The sequence below is a fragment of the Rhinatrema bivittatum genome, chromosome 5 (genome assembly GCF_901001135.1).
Source record: "Rhinatrema bivittatum chromosome 5, aRhiBiv1.1, whole genome shotgun sequence".
Classification (NCBI taxonomy): Eukaryota; Metazoa; Chordata; class Amphibia; order Gymnophiona; family Rhinatrematidae; genus Rhinatrema; species Rhinatrema bivittatum.
This window is the reverse complement of record NC_042619.1, coordinates 357,582,511-357,602,984: the sequence shown is the minus strand read 5'-3', so window position 1 is coordinate 357,602,984 and position 20,474 is coordinate 357,582,511. Positions and strand designations below refer to the sequence as shown.

General features: G+C 41.7%; 1 protein-coding gene across 1 annotated transcript in view; it reads left to right on the top strand.

Annotated features, from left to right (window-relative positions):
• The window catches only part of COL4A2 (collagen type IV alpha 2 chain), a 367,855-nt gene that overhangs the window by 58,018 nt on the left and 289,363 nt on the right, over window positions 1-20,474 (top strand). The window lies entirely within an intron of this gene.

The window sequence follows — 20,474 nt, the reverse complement described above, 5'->3', positions numbered from 1 at the left end:
ATCCATACTGTCGTTGCGATGTGATTTTGTACCCTGTTGTCCCATTGGTTATCATCCTTCCACCAGGGTCTCTGAGATGCCAATTATATCTACCTCTTCATTCATTGTTATGCATTCTAACTCTCCCATCTTAATTTCTATACTTCTAGCATTTGTATATAGACATTTCAAAGTATGCTTTTTGTTGTATTTACAATCTATTTATCAGTTGATGGGGTAATTTTGGAATCTTTCTGCTCTCTCTGCGCTTTACCTAATGGCACCTGAACTACTTTAACATTTATTGCAAACTCTCTTTTGGGATGCCCTAACTTTTCTGTTTTGTTAATATCCTTCCAAGATACATCATTCTGAACCATATGCTTCTGAGCAACTGTTGGTTTTCCCCCATCATCTATATGAAGCTGCTCTCTCTCCTTTTTAAAGATTAGTATCAGCTGGCTGGTTCCACCCTGGTTAAGGTGGAGCCCATCCTTTCGGAAGAGGCTCCCCCTTCCCTAGAATGTCCCCCAGTTCCTAACAAATCTGAAACCCTCTTCCTTACACCGTTGTCTCATCCATGATTTGAATCTCAGCCTGCCTCTGGGGTCCTGCACATGGAATGGGAAGCATTTCTGAGAATCCAACCCTGGAGGTCTAGATTTCAGTTTCCAACCTAAGATCCTAAATGTAGCCTCCAGAACCTCCCTCTTGCACCTTTCTATGCCTCTGGTACCCACACATGTCACGATGGTCTGCTCCTTCCCAACACTCTCTCAAATCTTATCTAGGTTATGCGTGAGGTCCGCTACCTTCACATCAGGCAGGCAAGTTACCAAGTGATCCTATGCCCACCAACCACCCAGCTATCTACGTTTCTAATGATCGAATCACTATAACAGCCATCCTAATCCATCCTTCTTGGGCACAGGCCCTGGAGACACATCCTTGGTGCATTAAGAGAAGGCCTCACCTATAGGGCAGCTCATAGCTACAGAATCACTTCCTGCTACACCAAGGTGATGGTTTCCTGCCAAGTGACCTTGCTCCTCCTCCAAAGCAGTACAAAGGCTGCTTGACTGGAGTTGGGACAGCTCTGCAGTGTCCCTGAAGGTCTCCTTTATATATCTCTCTGTCTGCCTCAGCTCATCTAGGTCTGCCACTGTTGCCTCTAGAGATCAGATTCAGTCTTCGAAAGCCAGGAGCCCTTTGCACTGGTGCACACATACAGTACCTCACCAGCAGGTAGATAATTATACATGCGGTACTCGGTGCAAAAGACTGGATAACCCCAACTCACTGCTAGACTTCTACTGCATCCTAATTTTATTAAGTTGCTAAAGTCGTAAAGCTGATTATGAAGTAGATATGTCTCTCAATTTTTAAATTTTTTGGTGTCTTTTAAAATCCAAGGTATTTAGTTTGATAACTAGGTGACGTATGTTAGATTGTGTCTTTTTAGTTAGCTGGTGTCTTTTAAAATCAGGGAGGATAATTTTAAAAGGCTTGTGCGCGTGCCCTTATACATGTATGTATATGGCCATGTACAGATCTATCCCAGTATTTTAGAATCCGCATGTATGTGTGGGTTAGAATACATGTATAATTCTTCCTTGCAGCATTCACAAGTTCCGACTTATCCAGCTAACTCTTAATATGCTCAAATAGAGCAACTTATCCAGATAAGTAGCACTATTTAAAACGTGTCCAACTATCTTATTTATCCAGATAAGTAGCTCTGTTTGAAACTTGTCCGGCTATCTTATTCCAGGTAAGTAGCTCTATTTGAAACTTGTCTGGCTATCTTATTTAGCCAGATAAGTCGGAACTTATGTGGCTAAATGGCGCCAAACTGCTGTATGTGAAGTTCTTTTACTTATATTTTTTAAATATACATGTGGAGATTTGCACGCGAAATGTAAGCAGCCCTTACCCCGGGCAAGTCACATTTTATGCATGCAAGTCCTCAAAGTTTCTAACATACATGCGCAAGTGAAATTACAAGTTTTACCAATTAGCACAACAGGTTTCCCGCTCCTTCTCTACATCAAGCCTCTCCTGGTTCTTCGGTCTGAATCCCCTAAGCTCACCCAGACCTTCCACCTAGTCAGTGCTTCACAATAAAGATGGAGATAACGAGAAGATGTAAATATATATATGAAAACACTGCCAAATCTACACGTGTAAGGCTCTTCTAAAATAGCAACTTATGTGCACAAATGTCGGGCCCGCTCTGAAACGTCCCTAGCATGCACCCTTTTTAATTGCTAACCCTATTTCTGTGTGCATATTTGTGGTTTATAAAATAAGCATATGTGCAAGTACATGATATTTACATGTGTATACGATAATTTCTGTGTGTAACGTTTTGAAAATCCACCTTTTAAACTGATAACTAGGAGACATGTTAGTCTGTGAATGACTAATGGCAAGACTAAAATTGAGTTGTTTATTATTCAAAATTGTCAATTGACTCCTATTTTGAAGATTTTCTTCCTAACTAGGAGGGGAGGTTATCTATTTGACAGAAAAAGAGCATGGCGTGGGTGGGAATCAAACCAGTGACCGGTTGCCCAGGGTCCAGTACTGTCACCTTTTTTCAGAGCAAGTAAATTACTTTTGCAAACTTACAGTTCTGATACTTACAAACAAATACTAACTTATACTCGCTCACAAAATTATCTCAAAGCCTATTATTTCTAAGCTCTCACAATTCCTAACCATGTCATGCAGTCACTGTTCAATGTCCCCATTATCTTTCAATGTGGATATTTTCAAGTGCCTAGTTTGGGTATTAATATATGATCACGAATAAAGACTGACTGTTGCTTGGCAAATGTAGTATAAGCCCTTATCTGTCCATGCCAAGAGCTATCTGTTGGAAAGTCACTTCATGCCTTAAATGGTAGGTTAGCAGAACATAAAAGCTGTTTAAAAAAAAATGAGGATAATTGTGCCTATGGTATCACATTGTTTGGAATATCAATCTGCTTTTTCAGATTTATGGTTTCTTGCGCTTACATAAGTCACAACCATATTGGAGGGGGAGGAGATTTTGCTAAGCTATTATTACAGTGCAAACAGCACTGGATACATCAATTTCAATCGGAACTGTTAGATCTTTTTTTTTTTAATTTTATATTTATTGAGTTTTATAATAACAAACCCAAAGATATCTTTGCATTAGAAATACAGCAAAAGATTAAACACATAAGAAATATATTCCATTCGATATATCATTAATATAAGGTAAATTTATTTTACATTTTCTCAAGAAATATGTGGGGGGGAGAGATGGAATACTAGAGGAGTGATTAAGGAAAAACAAACACAATAATAAAGACAAAAGCTCTCCTGTCTTACCATCTTTCAATCTTACGCGAGCATATTTATGATAGTGGGGTGAGCTTCTTGGCGTTAATGAATTCCCTTAAATGCTCAGGATTATAAAACACATACACGTTCCCTGAGTATTTAATTACGCATCTAGCTGGATATCTCAGAAGAAATTCCGCCCCCAGTGTACGGACCTCTGGGCGCATTTTCAAGAAATCTTTCCTACGTAACTGAGTTACTCTAGATAAATCAGGAAATATTCGGACAAGCTCTCCCAAGTAGGTAACATTTAACACTTTAAAGTAATGTTTCATAATTAATGCTTTGTCATATTCGGAATATAATGAAACAAACAAAACCGGTCTTTCCAATACTTCCAGACCTGAACTTTCTAAATAATCAGACAAGTTCTCAAAATCTCCCGTAACCCCAATCGGGGATATCTGGATTTGACTTTGTCTTTGTTTCAAACAGAGAATTTTCTTCGGCGTTGGCATCAGCTCTTCCGGGATCTTCAAAATTTCCTTTAGATATCTTTTAAATGTTATTAATGGTAGTTCACCGACTACCTTAGGGAAATTCAGGATCCTTAAATTTAATTGCCTTAGATAGTTCTCCACAATCTCAAGTCTACGCATTGAGACTGCTTGTTCTTTCATAGATATTGCACTTAGTTCAGATAGCTGTTTTAAATCGTTTTTCACATGTTCTAAGTTGTTTGTTTGTTCTTCACTCTCTCTTTTAAACTGACTTTCCAAAGAAGATATTTTCAATGAGTTTTCATCCGTTTCACGGGTATACTCATTAACTACCCTGTTCATCCCAACTATCAAGTCCCATAGGGACTCCATAGTAATTACAGCCGGTCTTTTTACCTGGAGGGGGCTTCTCAAACCACCCATTACTCCACTTCCTCCTTCTCCCGTTGATGGTCCTTGGAATATTCTCTCGACAACCTCCTCACTCCTTGCCGAGTTCTCCGGAGTCATGGAGGAGGGTGGAGCGCTCTCCTGATCCACCGCCTCGTCGAAGCTTCCACCCAACTGAGAAGAAACTGCAACGTCATCTGCAGGCGACTCAATATGCTCGGCGGGGCTTGGAGCGGCAGCCCTCGGCTGCTCTCGCGGTTCTGCTGGGGTCAATGATACTTCTCCAGGCGGCGACGGTTCTCCTTTACCAGTCCCGCCAGCGGGGCTCAAGACCCGAGTTTGAGGTAAGGGCGTCGCAAATTGCGGGATGACTCGCTGACCACTCAAAAGTGAAGGTTCGGGTGGATAAACCCTCACTTTACCCTTTCTCTTGTGAGGCATTTCAAATTAGAAGAAATATTGATCGCGGCAACAGGAAAATTCTGGGAGCGTCCGTATGTGCGACCGCTCAACTTTTAGATCTTAATTCAGACACTGATGTGTTACTGTTTTTGTGTGCAGTATGCGAGGTACTTTCAGGACAATGATGCAGGAATTGGGGTAAACGATAAGACACCTACGATTGCAGCTCTTGATAGAGCAGCACAAATAATTTAGAGCCTATCGTGGCATTTGATATAAGCCCTTCTTTCTATAAAAATATTTTTGAAAAATGAATTTATTTTGCATGTAAGATTTGCCTGGATGTATTAACATCAGTGGAAATTGTTCTAAATGATCCTTCTTTCTTGACATTTAGTGCGCTTTGAAGCCTGCTGATAGTAACTGTTTTCTGAGGGATTAGAACCACTGTCAGTACCTCTTAGTTCAGAGTACACGAAGAAGGTACTAGAGAGCGGGCAGGGGGTGGTACAGGAGGGGGCAGGAGCACGGGAGGTGGTAAGTAGGACTGGCACTGGTGGAGAGGGCAGGAGAAGGTAACAGCAGAGTGTAACAGCTTTTCCTGAGAAAAATCCGCTCCTGAAGCCTGTGCATGAATTCCTGTAATGGGACCTCTATCAGGTGTTTTTTTTTTTTACAACAGAACACCGACTCTGCTCCTCCTGGAATGAAATAAGTACAAGAGATTAACAGCAGCTTGTTGGTCAGGTCATTTCCTCTCAGTACGCAGGCAGAGAACAAAATGGAGGAAAGGCTTGGGGACCAAGATAACGCAAATTATAAGCTGCCCTGCGTGCAACTGCCAATTTTGGTGGAACTGCTGAAACAGAGCTCTAATTAGTACAACATGCAAGGACTTTTTTTTTTTTTTAACGCTGTTAGATTTATTTATTTATCTGGAGAGATTTTTTATCAATTGCCCCTTTTCCTGAGAGCGATTTACGGAATTAACCCATAATACGATAACGGCTCGATTTTTGAAATCGCGTGAGCGCGTGCAAAACGGGCCGAAGCAAAGGAGGCGGCGGGGGGAGGGGCAGGGCTGGAGGCGGGCCGGCACAGCGGTCATTTGCCGCTGCGCCGGGGGAAGGAAATGAGGGCGCGCGCAAGTTGCTACTACTCCGTTGGGGCAGCAAGCAACAAAATAAAAAAAAAAAAAAAGGTAAGGGAAAGGGTTTAGGGAGTGGAGAGGGGAAGGGAGGTTAGGGTAGGGGGAGGGAACGGGGGAAGGCCGCGATGAGCCGCCACGCGAAACTTGCATAATTCCCCTCCCCCTCCCTTGCCCGCGCATGTTATAAAATCGGCACGTCCATGTGTGCGCTCCGGGAAGCGCGTGCGCGCTTATGTATTAAAATCTACCCCTAAATGTATAACACGAACACTGGAAAAATAGAACAACACATAAAGCAGAATTGAGACATGTGATCCTCTTGCATTGCGTACTCACAAACCCAGTTCTTTACGCCTCCCTTCCGATCTGCCGCAAGACGCAAATTCTGCAGCCACCCCCTCACAGCCATGGAATCGCACCCTGCAAGGAAATGTTAGACGGGGATGTTGGACGTTTTGTCTTGGGAGGAGCCCTTCAACGTCTGCTCCCTGAGAGCACATAGCACTGAAGTATAACATGATGTTACCCTCAGGAGGAGAAAAGAAAATGTATTGTCTGTAAAATACTGGCTCTTGCGTCTGGGCTCCATGTGCCCAGTAGCCCCTTCTTTTGTCGAAACCTGTATGAGGGTTGCATGGACTTCCCTGATGGGCTGTGCAAAAGTCTAAGGCAGTAAGGAGGAGGAGAGCACAGATCTCTGGGTTCACTCCAAGCCTCAAATTTTGGCAAAAATGACAGATTCTCGTGTAGCTTTTTTTTTTTTACAACATGGTATGTTTAACGTGCCAAAGAATAAAATGGAGTTAAAGGCTTAAAAGACTGTAATGCTTTAAACGTGGCTCTTAAAATCTTGATCCTAAGGTAGCATTGAAGTTTGAGTGTAGATGGTCATAATGGAGAAAACGAAGCTTGTCTATAAACACACAGCACTATATGTAGAGCGAAGCGCTACAAAATAGCCCAGCTTCGGAAAAGACGACCCAGTTCTTTAAAACAAAAATCTGAAAGAACGTTAACATTTTAAAACCGCTTAAGCTTTTGCAGTTCGTGACTCCGGGTCACTACCCAAGTGAGCATTCGCTTAAATAATTGTGGGTGCTGGTCATGTCTGCTGGTCTAATATTCCCCGAAACCGTAGGATGCTGAATGGATCCCGAGTTAGACCACAAAGCTGGAAAAGTAATTTGTGGGTGATTTAAACTGCTTTTCATTCTAAGAATTTTGACCTTAGTTAATAAAAATGAATTCCTACTTGATATATGGCTAGAATGTTAATGTCCTCACTTGTGATAACTGAAGTGTGCAGAGATATCCTTGACATATAGATCATGTTTAGACAAAAGGTCTGTCAATTTATTATTTTTTTAATTCTGTGTGTTTGTTAGTTAATGTACATCTGGATGTAATCTTATTTTTGGTATGCCAAGAAAACGGTTAAGTATTGAGGATGTGCGTAGCCTAACCTGTAATTACTTTTACAGCCAAATGCCAAAAATCAAAATATTAAAGCTTTTGTTTGTGCTACTTATAAAAAACAAAAAAACAAGCTGTGAGAGAGTGTTCACAAGGAGGCGTTATAATTTGTTGTGGCTATTCCAGCCCTTTTTTTTTTTTTTTTTTTTTTTGGTACCCTTTCTGACTGCCATGAATTTAAAATTGATAGTTTTATATCTGGTCCGAAACTTCTTGGCGGATCTAATCATGCAATGGCCACCTTTTGATCATATGCCATAATTATGCAGTCTATAAGTTGTTAACTGGTTTCATCCTTACTTCTATTGTCTGTACTCTGCAGCAGCCTTTTCCAGTGGACATACTGTATATACTCCTTTCGATGTGTGCTGCTCCAAATGTCAGTCAGTCCATCCCTATGGTTTTATGCCATTCATGTTCTACTGTGATAGGGTTTCTAGTTATTAGTGGAAATGGGTGTGCGCTGTATTTGTAAAGGAATGGCACATAGCACTCTTACGTGGGGAAACGTATTTGCTGCCTGCCCCCACGCAGCCATAATTAGAGTCATGAGCCATCGATGGACCCTTCGGTTAATCACACCGACAGCTGTAGTTTGAATTGGGCTCTCAGAACGTAGGACAATGCCAAGCGGAAAGCCAAAATAAAGGAAATGCAGCGATCCAGAAAAACGTCAAGTCTTATAGATAAATGCTTGCTTAATCTCGTAAAGCAGTGCCAGAAGCACTTGGAGGGAAGTATTGTATTGTACTTCTGTATTAACTTGAGACAGATCTGTCTCAATGTGATGCTAAACCTTTTCTATGAAGAGTGACATCATCAGGAACTCTGAAAAAAAGATGATATCTTTCAGTTCCTGGACAGTGTCTGTGGATGTCTGGGGTGCATTATATCTTTAGAAGTAGTTTTCAAGTTTCGTCAGGATGATTGGAACAGGCATATACTTGCAAGATTTTGTTCTCAGGCACCTGCAATGACAAAGAAATTGACAGAGATGTTAGGGCTTTCCCCAAGGCTTATGGAAGTAACTGTGATGAGGGATGAAGGCATTAATATTTTTTGGTTAGTGGTATGTGCTATATGCCATGTTTTCTTTTCCCCAAATATGTTCTCGCTTTTGTAAATTGGCTTGCTGCAAAAGCGTCTGGCACAGTGACAAAGGCCGAATTTAAGTGAAACTAAAAAAAAAAAAAAAAATTGTGTTGGCACCTCCACATCTGTTCTTGGAGAGAAATGTCAGTTAGATCCTCGTGCACTGAACAGGAAGCTGGGAGAGAAGAGATGGGGGGGGGGGGTAGCACAAAATAGAACAGTTTGGGGACAGTTTTTAAAGCTGCGCGGGCGGATGGAAAGCCTGCAGGTACCTTTACCCACCGACGCTGCGCCAGTTTTCAAAGGGAAGGTTACAAGCGTGCTTTCCCCTATCTTTCGGGCAGTGGAGGAATTTGCTACACAGTCTATTGCAAATGAAGAACACGGCGGCAGCAGCAGACAGGCCAGGACAGAAAAGGGTGTGCTAGTCAATTTTGGGAATTATTATATTCATTCACTTTCCCTTAAAGCTAGAAGTGCAGTGATTAATTATATCCATGAATAACTGTCAGGAAGCTTTTGGAGGACTTCTACTATTAACGGTAGCCCAGGAAATGTTTCAATTTGTTCATGAGGCTATTGAGTTAGATGCTGAGAGGGAGATGCGGTTGGGAAGTAGTGGTATTTCTTTTGGGTTAGGAATGGGGGAAAGGGGAGTTTTGCTTGTTGATTATGGGTATGCAGGGTCAATATTGGTAAACAGGAAAGATAAAAGCCAGAATTACTTTGGTTAAGACATTGACACCCTAGAGATTACAGCTGTGATGTGCTTTTATACTGTGCTAAATATCTCTGTTTTCCAAATTGGTTTGGGAGAGTAGGTTGGAGGCCATTAAAGCTTGGGCTGATGTATGTTGGAATAGGATTAGCAATCTGTGGAGGTGGAAAAAGATGTAAATTATCTGATTTTTACTACTCGGTGCACATAAGAAACAAATGTGCACTGAGTATATGTTTCGTTATATGACTTGTTCTTTGCTATTTCAATAAAAAGATTAAACATAAAGCCAGAATTAAAAAAAAAAAAAAAAAAAAAAAAAGGTCCAGGGCAGGCAGTGCTGAATGTACCGGGTTAAATTTAAAGTTATCTAGTTTTTACCTAGATAACCTCATGCCTGCTCTCCACCCTGACCAGATTTACTCAACTAAACAGGAATATTGCAGAATACCAGCTCTTAACCTGCTAAATTTAAGCCCAGCCACCAGAGCACCTATGTGCTACCTGGGGAAGGTTTTTCCGGTTAATGACATACCCGCTAAAACCTATCCACTGTGAGGGGCAAGAAATGCAAAACCTCTGCTTTGTCCAGCTAAGTCCCAAACTTAATCAGACAGACCTGCAGGACATTGAACTCAAATTGTCCTCCCAACAAAAGAGCTGAGCACGTGTACAAAGCATTGCGTTTTCAGCGAGAACAAGTTGTCTGCATCCCTTTTAGTGAGAGAGGTTGCGTGCAGTCTTCCTGCTGTCTTTTGCAATTCATTAATTTTCTCTCTTAGGTTTCTATTTTTGTCACTTTAAACTTAGAAGCTTCAAAGAACCAGACTGTGGTCCAGTGTGCTCAGCTTTACATTAATTTTCAGTGTCCTGAAACAATTCCAGGAAAGCTTCTCATGCCAGACGCACCATCTTGACTCCCTTAAGCTTGTTTTTTCTTCTGTTTTTCTTCTGTTCCTGTGCAGATAAGACTCTTAAATTTCTTCTGGGGGATAAAAGACTCTTAAATTTCTGGGGTGCTCTTCTGAGGGAAAAAAGAAAAAAACCAAAAAAAAACCCTGCTTGTTTTCTTTCACTATTCTTCTAATTGCTTTGTGCTGCACTAAAATCTGGGCTCTCTGAGCAGTAGAACTTCTGTGTTTTATACCTTTCTCTAGGTCTGTTATTATACAATAATTGTAACTGTTGCTTGCAAACTGTTATTTTTAAGATCCAGTATACCTGCTTTTCTATTATTGTATAGCTGTTCTTTAATAATCTGGTTAATATTGGCACAGAAGTGCTGAGGGGGTCCTTTAATAGCTAAAGGACTAATAAAGTTCCAGAAAGTGTCCTGCTTGTCCCAGGTTCAACTGTTTCCCTCCCACCCTACCCCTTTACCCACCCACCCCTGGGATTAGATTACTAATATAGACTGTCTAAATTAGCATTAGCAACAAGATCAATTAGTAAGTTAACAGCTAAGGACATACCAATCCAAAACTTAACCAATATGAGAACTATCCAATGCAACTGTTGTAGTGCCTTTATTCTGAGGGAAAGCATCTGGAGACTTGGAGCTTGCCCGATCTGTGCACAGCTCTCTTCTTTGAAAACGGAGCTGACTGAGGTTAAAGCTCAATTAGCTTCAATTAAAAGAATTACACCCATATTGCATTACTCAGAAAATAATTCCCCAACACCAAAGAATAACCAGGAGTCAAGAAAAAGAAATACAGTAGACTCAGGTAGGATAACACATGTGTCCCACAGTCACCCATTCTTGACAGATGGGAAGCCAACAAGTATACCCCCCCACTCAATCAGTTCATCAAGTAAATCATTAAAAAACAGGATCACAGTGGGCTCTGGTAGAATTAGACCTGTAACAAGGAGACACACACAGTATCAAATGCAACAAGAACATAAAGCCCTCCCTATATTAACTGAAGAAATTCTAGAGAAAAACATTGAGATGGATAACTCTGTCATCAATGGCACAACTGCAAAAGGAACGAGTAAAGTGAATAACAAATCTCAACTAAAGTCTCAAAAGGAGTACAGGAAAAGCAATAACCGTAAAGAGAGTACCTGGAAAGCTATGACTACAAATGCTCATAGTTTGGGAAATAAAATCCCAGATCTGCAGGCCCTAATGACAGAGGCAGAACTGGACATCGTTGCTATCACAGAGACATGGTTCACAGAATCTCATGATTGGGATACGGCAATACCAGGCTATAATTTGTTAAGGAAGGACAGAGTGGATAGAAAAGGGGGAGGTGTGGCTCTTTATGTCAGAAATAATATCCAAGCATCTGAGCTGCAAGGAAGTTGGGGCAAGGAAGAAGCACTATGGGTAGACCTAAAAACAGATGATGGAGCATCCATTTATATTGGAGTGGTTTACAGGCCTCCAAACCAAAAGGAAGAGCTGGACAGAGATCTGGTTGAAGACATCCATAAGATAGGTAAGAAAGGGGAAGTGGTGATCATTGGTGACTTTAATATGCCAGATGTAGACTGGAAAATCCCATCTGCAGAATCTAAAAACAGTAGAGTAATACTGGATGCCATGCAAGTATCTTTGTTCAAACAAATGGTATTGGAACCCACGAGAGAAGGAACTATTCTCGACTTAGTGCTCAATAATGGAGAAATAGTCTCTGATGTCAAGGTGGGCGCCCACCTCAGCACCAGTGATCATCAAACGGTATGGTTTAATATCACTAAAAGAATATGGAAAAGGAGCACAAAGACCAGAGTTTTACAGTTCAAAAACACAGACTTTGAGGAAATGGGGAAGTACCTAGAGGAAGAACTAAATGGATGGGAAAATGAGAGAGATGTGGATCAACAGTGGACCAATCTAAAAGGAGCAATCGCCAAGGCAACTGCTCTATATGTTAGAAATGTAAAGAAAAGCAAAAGAAAAATGAAACCTATCTGGTTCTCAAAGGAGGTGGCTGACAAAATTAAAGCTAAAAGAACTGCATACAAGAAATACAAAAGATCCCAAAGGAAGGAGCACAAAGAAGAATATTTGTATCAACTGAGGGAGACAAAGAAATTAATCAAGTTGGCAAAAAGTCAAGCAGGATTGCCAAGGAGATAAAATATGGTGACAAAACATTTTTCAGATACATCAGTGAAAAGAGAAAGGTCCAAAGTGGTATAGTGAAATTGAAAGGTGGAAATGATCAATGTGTGGAGGGAGACGAAGAAATGGCAGAAATATTAAACGAATACTTCAGCTCTGTGTTCACTAAAGAAGACCCTGGAGAAGGACCATCTCTACACAACAAGAAACTGGAGGGAAGCGGAACAGAGGAAAATCCATTTACAGTAGATAATGTATGGGAAGAGCTAAAGAATCTGAAAGTGGACAAAGCCATGGGGCCTGATGGGATTCATCCAAGGATATTGAGGGAGCTCAGAGATGTGCTGGCGGGACCGCTGTGCGACCTGTTCAATAGATCCCTAGAAACGGGAGTGGTGCCGAGTGATTGGAGAAGAGCGGTGGTGGTCCCGCTTCACAAGAGTGGGAACAGAGAGGAGGCTGGTAACTACAGACCGGTTAGCCTCACTTCAGTGGTGGGAAAAGTAATGGAGTCACTGTTGAAAGAGAGAATAGTGAACTATCTACAGTCCGGAGAATTGATGGACCAGAGGCAGCATGGATTCACCAGAGGAAGATCCTGTCAGACAAATCTGATTGACTTTTTTGACTGGGTAACCAAGGAATTGGATAGAGGAAGCGCTCGATATCATATACTTGGATTTCAGCAAAGCTTTTGATACGGTTCCGCACAGGAGACTGGTGAATAAAACGAGAAGCTTGGGAGTGAGTGCCGAGGTGGTGACCTGGATTGCAAATTGGTTGACGGACAGAAGACAATGTGTGATGGTAAATGGAACCTTCTCTGAAGAGAGAGCGGTTTTAAGTGGTGTACCTCAAGGATCGGTGTTGGGACCGGTCCTGTTCAATATCTGTGAGCGACATTGCGGACGGGATAGAAGGTAAGGTTTGTCTTTTTGCGGATGACACTAAGATCTGCAACAGAGTGGACACGCCGGAAGGAGTGGAGAGAATGAGACGGGATCTAAGGAAACTGGAAGAGTGGTCGAAGATATGGCAGCTGAGATTCAATGCCAAGAAGTGCAAAGTCATGCATATGGGGAGTGGAAATCCAAATGAACTGTATTTAATGGGGGGGGGAAAGGCTGATGTGCACGGAGCAGGAGAGGGACCTTGGGGTGATGGTGTCTAATGATCTGAAGTCGGCGAAACAATGCGACAAGGCGATAGCTAAAGCCAGAAGAATGCTGGGCTGCATAGAGAGAGGAATATCGAGTAAGAAAAGGGAAGTGATTATTCCCTTGTACAGGTCCTTGGTGAGGCCTCACCTGGAGTACTGTGTTCAGTTCTGGAGACCGTACCTTCAAAAAGACAAGATGGAGGCGGTACAGAGAAGGGCGACCAGGAAGGTGGAGGATCTTCATCGGATGACGTACGAGGAGAGATTGAAGAATCTAAATATGTACACCCTGGAGGAAAGGAGGAGCAGAGGTGATATGATACAGACTTTCAGATACTTGAAAGGTGTTAATGATCAAAAGACAACGACAAACCTTTTCCTAAAGAAAAAAATCAGCAGAACCAGGGGTCACGATTTGAAGCTCCAGGGAGGAAGATTCAGAACCAATGTCAGGAAGTATTTCTTCACGGAGAGGGTGGTGGATGCCTGGAATGCCCTTCCGGAGGATGTGGTGAAGACCAGAACTGTGAAGGACTTCAAAGGGGCGTGGGATAAACACTGTGGATCTATAAAGTCAAGAGGCTGCCAATGAAGAGTGGGTGACTCGCCAGAATGATGGCTACTGCCTGGAGTCAATACCCTTATTAAATAAACATACACAGGCTTGACTCCAACATCGCTCTAAGCTTCAACAGCAAGAGGAAATGTGGAAAAAAGGATTCACACTCACAAAGAGGGGAGTAGCTGGCTTGTTACGGCGGTTACTACCCCAAATCAAATAAGCCTGATACTTCACTTTCAATGCATATACAGCATAGTTCTCTGATTCAACGGCAGGGGAGAAGAAAAGAGGGTTCGCACTCACAAAGCGGGGAGTAGCTGGCTTGTTACGGCGGTTACTACCCCAAACCAAATGGGCCTGATACTTCACTTTCGATGCACATCCAGCATGGCTCTCTGCTTCAACGGCATGGGAGAAGACTTATACGTCACGCATATCCAGCATAGCTCCCTGCTTCAACGGCAGGGGAGAAGAAAAACAACCAATAAGGGCTAATAACATAGTCTGGGTAAAACAAATAAGCATGGGTGCAGCTTGCTTATTGCGGCGGCTACTACCCCAAACTAATCAAGCTAGATATTTCACTTGGATGCAGCTCCATCACTGCTCTCTACATTAAAGGTGGGGATGGAAGGGAAATAGAACCAAGAGCTAAGAGAAACAGATAAGTATGAGAGAAAATATGTGTGAAGCTTGCTGGGCAGACTAGATGGGCCATTTGGTCTTCTTCTGCCGTCATTTCTATGTTTCTATGTTTTGAAAAGTAATGCTTTCCTAACGTTCACTTTTCCCCCTGTTCTCTCTCGCACACTGGCACACCGTTTCCATATTATAGAACAAAATGCACAGCTTGGTCACACCCACATTTATTCACGAGGTTTTGTGTCCAGTCTTTTGCACACATTATAATGGTTTACCCATTCGTGCATGAGAACAGGCTCTTGGACCAGACTTACAGTGTATCAGTAGTCATTCATTTTCTGATGCCATTGATCATTTCTACCTGCTCTGGATGCATCATCACTAAAAAAAAAAAAAAAAGTGATCATTAATTAAAACAGGACCCCTTATGACTGGTAGAGCATGTTACAACAGCATTATCTTAGAAACTTCTTTAATGCATCTGACATGAATAAGAGATTGAGAATTCTCCATAGCGGGTCCAAAGCTCTGGAATTCTCTACTGGAGTCATTACGTATTTTACCAGATAGTAAGAAATTTAAAAGTGAATTAAAAATATGACTTATGACTTGTGAAAAATGTGCAGGATAATTTGATATCCCTTCCCCACCCCACACCCAAGTGGCTGAGGACTGGACGGAATGCCTTCCATGAGATCAAACCCTTCAGCGTCTCTCTATGGCTTTTGACTGCTAACCCTCCCCGAAGCAAAACATGCGTATCTTGTACCGAGAAGATAATATGAAGTTTGTATTTGTAATGTGTTATGACTTGAGTTCATCAATACAGGCTCGACTCTTAAACATTTGATGTTAAAAACATCTGGAAATAAGAACATAAGAATTGCCAGACTGGGTCAAACCAAGGGTCCATCAAGCCCAGTATCCTGTTTCCAACAGTGGCCAATCCAAGTCACATGTACCTGGCAAGTACCCAAACATTAAATAGATCCCATGCTACTATTGCTTATTAATAGCAGTTTATGAATTTTTCCTCTAGGAACTTTTCCAAACCTTTTTTAAACCCAGTTACATTAACTGCTGTAACCACATCCTATGGCAGTGAATTCCAGAGCTTAACTATGCACTGAGTGAAAAAAAAGAATTTTCTTCGATTCATTTTAAATGAGCTACTTGCTAACTTCATGGAGTGCCCCGTGGTCCTTCTATTATCCGAGAGAGTAAATAGCCTATTTACATTGACTTTTATCATGATTTTGTAGACCTCTCACATATCCCCCCTCATTCATCTCTTCTCCAAACTCAACAGCCCTAACTTCTTTAGCCTTTCCTCATAGGGGAGCCATTCCATGCTCCTTATCATTTTGATTGCCCTTCTCTGCACTTTCTCCAGTGCACCTATATCCTTTTGAGATATGGCGACCAGAATTGTACACAGAATTCAAGGTGCAGTCTCACCATGGAGCGATATAGAGGCATTATGACATCCATTATTTTATTCACCATTCCCTTTCTAATAATTCCTAAAATTGTTTGCTTTTTTGATTGCCATAGCACATTGAGCTGACGATTTCAGTGTATTATCCACTATGACGCCTAGATCTTTCTTGGGTGGTAACTCCTAAGATATAGACTAACTTTGTGTAATTACAGCAAGGGTTACTTTTCCCTATATGCATCACCTTGCACTTGTCCACATTAAATTTCATCTGTCATTTGGAAGTCCAATCTTCCAGTCTCGCAAGGTCCACCTGCAATTTATCACAATGTGCTTGAGATTTAACTACTCCTGAATAATTTTGTATTATCCACAAATTTGATTATCTCACTTGTCGTATTCCTTTCCAGATCATTTATAAATATATTGAAAAACACGGGTCCCAGTACAGATCCCTGAGGCACTCCACTGCCCCCCCCCCCCTCCACTGAGAAAACTGTCCATTTAATCTTACTCTGTTTCCTATCTTGTTAAAATTACAAACTGGTTAAAATCCATAAAAGGACATCGCCTCCTATCCCATGACTTTTTAGTTTTCTTAGAAGCCTCTCATTTATTTTTCATCTTCTGAAATGAATAAAACAATAAGACCTATGTGGGCAGGGAGAAGGGTTGTCCAAGCAGAACTTTCAATAAAAGAAGCTTTATGTAGAGTTCTAGGATGGCCCTCACTCTGAGCCGCAGAATGCATTATCTCCTCAGTTCATGCTTTCCTCCTGTTATGATCTCTTTTCAGAGATGTTTCTTCTGACTTAAAATCATGGATGTCTGGAGGAACCACAATGGACATGCACAAACCATGATGTCAGCACAGAGCAAGGCCATGAGACAAAAAAAAAAAAAAGATTTTTGTCTTGGAAAGTAAGGATTGTGTTGTCAGAAGAGTCAGTTGGGATTTATTGCATGGCTTGTTGTAAACCAATCTGATTTCTGATTCAGTAATGTGCACTTTACGAACTGTTTGAAATTAAGTATTTTAATTTAACCTTATGGGTTGTTGGGCCTTTAAATTAAAAAGTGATAAATGATCATTACATTTGGTATTTTGTTTCGCTTTGTTAAATAAATGCTAGAATATGGGCAAGGCCTTGGAATGCAATACAGTAGTACTGCAGATCGATTAAGCTTGTTCTTTGGAATTATTTGTTTTACTTCCAAAAATCAGTAAAGACTTCTAAAAGGAAGAATTCAAAAGTATGTAAGTTGTATATTTGGTTTTGTTTTCCAGGAAAAAAAAAAAAGAGGATCTGAGTGTTATCTTTTAAAATGAAAACCCTGAATATTGCCAGAATTTGGAGAAAAAAAGTACAAAAAAAAATCTATGCAGATTGGGATTCTCCTGATATTAAGACATTTTTAGTCATGATAATCTCACTAATTAACACAAAAAAAAAAAAATCTTAGTTCTGATCTCAAAAGACGCCTTTCCTTCCCATCGCAGACAAGGTCAGTTTGTTGGCAGCTACGTGCAGGATGAGGCTTTTATAACGGAAATCCAGATGGAAGACTTGATCTAACCCTTCCGCTCTGTGAATGGTCACCTCTGTATAGCCTCAGGCTCAGAAGGTGAGCTGCCTTTTGCGTTTCGCCCTTGGGTCAGAGGTAGCAAGGAGCCTGCTTCAGATCTGTGGCAGCACCTGCTGCAGCACGTAAAGAAAAGAAAAATAGCCTAGGACTTGGTTAAATAGGTGTAAGGAAGGCAAAGTATGAATGTGACTCATGGTAGCTCTGTATATTTCTGTGTCATGACTTAAAAGGATTTTAACAAATAATCGGTGCAGAACCTGTAGACCCCCGAAGGGTTACGTTCCCTGTGCGTTGTTAACCACCTGCATGGTAGACCAAGGGTTCCCAAATCCGATCCTTGAAGAGCAAAAGCCATCCTAGTTTTTTGTTTTTTTTTGTTTGTTTTTTTCAAGTATTTCCACAACGGATAGGTATGAGATCCTCTGGATGCATGGGTATGTCTGGGAATTAAGGAGCTAGCATGCACCCCATGGGCTCCATAGATCCCTCCAGCAAGGGGGTATACTTGTTCCAGGGCCCTTACGGCTGGGGTACCTCCAGGAGAATGAACCGTACAGCCACGCAAGTTTTGGGGGGGGTTCCAAAAATGTTTACTGAAGTACTTGTGAAAGTATAATGGTCTGACAAAATATATACCTTCTTCTAGTTACATCCATATGTAAAAAAAAAAAATAAAAAATCCAAGACAGTCACAAACTTTTCAGTTCATCAGTAAGAATATCACCAACCCAGCAGAAGGAGCTTCCACCATCTCCAATTCCTCTATCAGGCTACCCTTCCCTAAATCCAGTACCTGAGTACAGCTAGTGATTCTCCTTCTCTGATATCCTCTGCAATTACTAAGAATCTCTGAAACTCTACGGCTGCCAAGCTGTGGTGCAGAAGCTCTTGGCTGCAGAACATACACCACTGGATTCTGGGTCTCTCCATTGCGTATCTCCATTTTCCACCACAGAACTCTCAAGTCGGATGAATCCCAATTGTAGGACATGAAAGCTGGGGTAGGTTTCCCCTCCCGAAAGTGATCGGACCGATTCAGAGCCCCTCACAGCAGCTGCTGCAAGCACTTGTGTCTCTCTCCTGCCCCTCCAGGGACTCCTGGACTGCCTGTGGATTTACAGCAGAAAATCATCTGGGCACCTCCACTCCATTGAAACTCTCAGTAATAGACACTTTTTCCACTGGGGAGTGTCAGAAAGACCACTGCTTCTCCTTTGATGTCACAAGAAGTATCTTCAAGACACTTGTATTTCTAGTAAGGGACAGGGATAATTTAAGACTCCCATACATTTTATTTGCATAAACTGCCTCCATTGTATGCGGATATCGCTAAGGCTTCTGTTTTCAGGTTTTAGCTGATAAATACTGATAAATCATCCCCCACAAAGGTGTGCATAAGATAAACATCAGAAAAACATCACTACCCCTGGTATTTCTCACCCATCCATCGCCTGCCTTGGATCTTCCACTTTGCTTTTTGTATTTTCCGCACCGATGACTTCTCAGCTGCTCGAGATTTTTGCAGATAATGAGCCTCAGTTCCTTCTTCTCCCACTGGCTCTGCCGCACAGCTGTACCCCAAAGGTGTGCATTGGAACTGGTGGCAGGAGGGGACAGCATGAGCAAAGATGGAGAGTTTGAGATGGAGCAAAGATGGAGAGTTTGAGAGTAGTAGAGACAGAGGTGGGACAAAAGGTGCAGACAGGCTGGGGGGGCGGGGGGAGAGAGTGGTGGGGCTGGAGTTGTGGGGGAGATGAGCGCTAGCTCCTTAGGGGGGGGGGGGGGGGTCACGTGAGTACTGGTTACTGGGGAAATGTGAATAGTGTTTTATTATGGCAGTACATTTGTGTATTTGATTCAACTGGAAAATATTTCCAGCAATAGTAGCTGCACTGCAAAAAATACCAGCGTTGATTATTCGTATCCACGAAGAACCGCTAATCAACTGAAAAATACACACCTGAATGTACAATTTATAAACCCCTACAACTAGAAGTCCTAAGTACACCTCGTGCATAATTATTTTGGAAAATCTGACTCTGTTGCAGCCCCTCAAGGACCAGATTTGGGGACGTGCACGACACAATTGCAGCCCATAGTGTAAGCCCAGACCGTACTGAGGGTGGAGTGCCCTGATGAGATCTTGGCAGAGAGCATGCCAGGCTGAATCTCCAGGCAAAGGGGAGAACCTTGTAAGAGGAATGAAGAGCAGGAAGCTGTAATACAATACTCCAGTGATGAATGAGAGAGTTTTATTATCTTGCTTGAAAGTAAATTGAGAGGACTAGTATAGGCAAAACTCTTGTAAACTGCTCAGTTAGCCAAGCGCTAGGAAAGCTTCAGCTGTGACCCTTCCATGCAGGCAACATCTGTAAAGAGCTTTATAAGTGTTTATAATGTCGACATGGAGGGGGAGGGGGGAGGTTAATTTATTTAACCTCTCTGTCATGAACATTTCCAGATCTCTGTAAAACTAAAAGAGCAGACTGCTTGGAAAAGGATGGGAGCTTAATGGAAAAGGATGTGAAAGAGGACTCAGTTGACATCACTTGAATTCGGCTGCAAGGAAGTTAAATATTTGTATGTTTATATCTCAGCATGTTGCTTGTTTTTACTGTGATAAGAGCATTTTTGGAGAACTCGCTGAACCGCAAGTCTTGTCCTCCAGACAGTGTTTGTGTCTTAGGGGAAAGTGTGTATATATACATTTTATTTTTAACCAAAATGAAAGGTTGGTACAAGACCTCAGGCTTCATTTTGTATTTTACACAGCATGCATTGCAAGGTTAAATCGTTACAAAACCGAAGCTCCATTTACTTAAGCATTTTTCCCCATAGGCATAGAATGAGAGAGAGAACTTCTGGGGCCTGATTTTCAAAAGCATTTGCACGCTTAAAATCGGGTTTTACATGTGTAAATGTAGTTTACTTGAGTAAGTGGGCTTTTCAAAATTGCTACAATATATGCCATCGAATTGTCCATATGAT